The sequence below is a fragment of the Chinchilla lanigera genome, unplaced genomic scaffold, assembly GCF_000276665.1.
Source record: "Chinchilla lanigera isolate Chin_1 unplaced genomic scaffold, ChiLan1.0 scaffold00202, whole genome shotgun sequence".
Classification (NCBI taxonomy): domain Eukaryota; kingdom Metazoa; phylum Chordata; class Mammalia; order Rodentia; family Chinchillidae; genus Chinchilla; species Chinchilla lanigera.
The window spans coordinates 95,379-99,496 of NW_004955603.1; positions in this window are offsets into that span (position 1 = coordinate 95,379).

Below are 4,118 nucleotides of genomic sequence, written 5' to 3' on the forward strand. Positions count from 1 at the left end.
CATATTTACTCATTCAGTTTCTCTCATTAGTGAGACAATATGATGTTTTACACATATTGGTCTGATTTAATTCACTTATGAGTATGGTCTCAAGTTGCGTCCATTTACCTATAAAAGTCTCCAGTTTATCCTTCTTTATGGCTGAGTAATACTTCATTATATAGATAACATAGCATCTTATTTAATTTCAATGAATTTGTACAATTTCAGAATTTCCTCTTGCTAGTGATTTAAATTGTACATCACTTTGTTCAAAGAACATACCTGTATGATTTTTAATTTCTCAAAGATGTTCAGGTTTGTCCTGTGACTGAACCTATCAGCTCTCCTGGAGAATGGTGTGTGTACAGTTGACAGAATGTGTGCCAGCAGCAGGTTGGGGTATTATCTAAAGTAAAATAAAAATTCCCAACTGCCCAGAAAACAAAAAAATCCATATTTAGATAACCCAGAGTACAGAAGTAATTCACAAATCAGTAATCTTCATCAATGCTATGACAATCACACTGAATAAATAAAAACACGTAGAACACAAGGGCGGTATACAATAAGAGGACATTTGTGCCTCAGATATATTTATTACAAGGCTAGAACAATCTTCCCCTCCAGACTCTTGGCTTTCTTCCCTGTTATTATTTCTTCTTGGCTGTTTCATCTCCATATTACCCCATGTCAATCAACCCAGTGTTCACAGCCTTCTTCAGAAAGCCCCTAAATCCTTCTTTCATCTGCTAATAATACTCTCTTTTGTCACTCCCCCTTACACTTTCTGTTTCCTTATTGTAACTGATTATTTCCGACCTCCTTTTCCTCATCCTCTACCCACATCTTCCCTCTCTGTGGTTTTTCTGTTACATTTTCTCTTCTCTCCTTTTCTTACCTCCTTGTTTTCTACTCTCCTGTTGCCCCTCCAGTTTCCCTGCTTCCAGACACACCCCCATTCAGCCTCCATTCTCTGTTCTCCTCCTCTCCTCTCCTCGCCCCAGCTCCTGTGCTTCTGATCACTGTGTCTCCTGTCTAGTCTCCATGCTATTTCTAGTTTCCCTACACTTTCTTTATTCTCAAATTCTGTTCATCTCCCTCCTCCCAACCTCTTTTTTTGATCCCCCTGGGTCTTAGGCTACTTCTTCTCTCCTCTCCAAACAAAATGCTTTTATTCCTTGCTTTTTGCTCTTTTCCTGTTATTTTCCTCACATACTACTGTTTGTCACATGCACATCCACCGTCACCACCTCCACTTTCTTTGTTACGGCAAATGTCACTATTCATCTCTTCCACTCTGTGTTTTCTCACTTTTGTCTGTATGTACCTTGCCATGAGTCCTTTTTTCCCTCATTCTTCGGTTTTTCCCATTTCTCACCTCATTATTTTCTATTTCAAATTCCTTGAACTCAGTTTTCTTTGTCCCAAATTCCCCTAAAGTTTCCCAACTTCTGGTTTTCTCCTTCTCTCTTCTGGTCTGGTCTCTCTCTCCCCATTCACTCTATTACATGCAATCTCATCTCAGTGCCTTCCACCTGCAAGGAGCTTACTCTCACATTAATTTAAATATAGTGTATTTTGGTGAGGACAGCAATATTTAGATTTTGGGAAAAAAAATTTAACAATGCTGTATACTTCATAAATACAGTGTGTCTTAGTTACTTTTCTCACTGAGACAAAATACACTGCACCCAAAGTTAAAGGAGGCAAAGTTTATTTAGTTCAGAATTAGTAGAGGTTTCTGTAAGGTTCGAATTGGAGATGACTCTCCCAGCCCTCAGCCTTCCTGCCATCAGAAGCACTACTTTCTGCAAACAATTCAGCTCAGCACCCGAGGCTGTTATTACCAAGCACAGTGTCTTGGTTACTTTTCTTTCATTGCTGAGACAACATACCTGACACCCAAAATTAAGGAAGGAAAAGTTCATTTAGCTCACTGTTTTTGAAGGTTTCAGTCAATCACCTGGCTGGAAGGCAGGATGGCAGGGCACCAGGGCAATAGCCCAGGGCATCAGAAGACAGCAAAAGCAACAAGAGCAAAAAAGTGGGAGAACAAACCTCTTTTCCTCCCTTAGACTGTAAGCAGGTTACCGCCTGGGCGGCAGGTGTAGCACTCACACAATCTCCATGCCCTTCTCTTGCACAGGATGAGGATCTTTACAAAGTAAGGACCCTGGCTCCCTGCTGAGTTACTTAATTAAACTTCTAAACTTCTCAAGCTGACACAATGTATCAACCATGACGCACAGAATGCAGTGGAAGAGTAAAGAAAGAACAAGGAATTTTGCAGGTCCTGGGACATCTGGGGAGATCTGGAGACACCTGAGAATTTATACTGGACACTTGAAGGACTCTGCCCACTGAGATGCAAGACTGCCAGAAAACCATCTATAGATGGTTACTGGGATCCTCCCATGTAATGTCCCCTGCTGCTTGTCTCCATACCTATAAAAATGACACTCTTCTCTTTGTTCCAGGCAAAAGGTGTTATTGCACTCTCTGCCTGCCTACATCTGGGCACAACAAATTCCACACCATGTTGCCTTTACACAAGGGTCTCTGCTGTCCCCCACCCCATGTATTACATATGTTATAGCTTCAGCCCACAATTGGCTGGCTCCAAGGCAGAGTTGCACATAGCAGAGGGGCATCACAAAGGAGAACAGTACATGGTATCCACAAGATAGCAAAAGCAACAAGGGAAGGAGGGGCAAACCTCTTTCTGTCCCTTGTATTGTATGCAGGTCACCTACCCTAGGGCAGAATTAACACTCACCCCCTCAATGCTAGCTACAACAATGCCAAACAAATCAGTGCACTGATTTACAAACCACACACCTTTAATCCCAGCACCACACACTCTAGATGTGGGCACATCTGAAAAGTCCACCCCCATGACTGCACGAGGTTCTGGGGTGACAGGCAGCAATATGTGGATTTTAGGAAAACACAATTCAACAATGTTGTACACTTTGTGAATATAGTGTAATGAGTTTACAAGACAAATTTTTAGAAAAACAAAATTTCAGGTGCTCAGAATTTTAAAATTCATGTTTAAATAGTGTACACCACAGCAAAACAAATTCCAAAATATTTTCATGAAATTGATAGTATGTACATTATATGAATCAAATGCAAGGGATGGAAGGAAAAGATAATGGTGGATTTCATATCAAATATATTTTATTATGATATAATAAATGACTAAGCCCTTTTGGATATTTTTCTTTCCTTCAGCCATTTTCTCCTGTCAGCTTACCCATGGCTGTTTTGTTTGTGTCCAATCCTCCTACAGCTATGACTTCATCTTTTTCACCAGTCACATTCCAATGTGCCTAAATTTTCTCTCTTCTAATAATTTTCTCCTGTGTCATTCACCACTTTGAAGTTTCTATTTATTCACCGTCACTGTGTCCTTTTATATTTTCTTTCTGTGACGCGATGTTTTTCCTGCTCAACAGTTCCCATCTGTTTCCTGTTCTTCTGTGTTTCTGACATCTCCTCACTTTGACCCCTCTGCATTGATGATCTCCACCATTGTCCTGTCTTCTGCTCTACTCTGCTCTCCCCCTCCATAACTCCTCTCAGTTCCCCTGCTCTCTCTCCTCTGTCACAACTCCACTTTATTTCTTCCTAGCTTCCCTCTTTATGTTACACATATTCATTTCTTCTCCCTCATCTCAAAAATCTCTTCCTGATTCCAGGTATTCTCTGTCTCAGCCTTCTCCCTGTTTTACAAAACAATGGCATTTATTTCCTTTTATATTTTTTCTTTTTCCAACCCTCCACAGTGTTCTTCCCTATTTTTACTCAAGTCTCCTCTCTTTCTCTCCAGCCCTGCCACCTTTCTCTGTACTTTGTAGATTTCTCCATTTATATGCATACTTATTCTCTTTCTTCACCCTTGTGGGCCTCTCTGTCCTGGTTCCTGGCTCTGATTCAATTTTCCTCATTTTTCTTTGTGAAGTTCCCTTCTGAAATCACGCATTTCATTTTGATGTTCCTGGAGGGAATAATGGTGAGAGGAATTAGAAATAAAGATAAGACATAAAAGCTGAAGTCAGGCGGAGCCCTCTCTCTGGATGGGAGGAAAGGAACTGCCCAGAACTGTAGAGCATTTATTTATAAACTCAGGA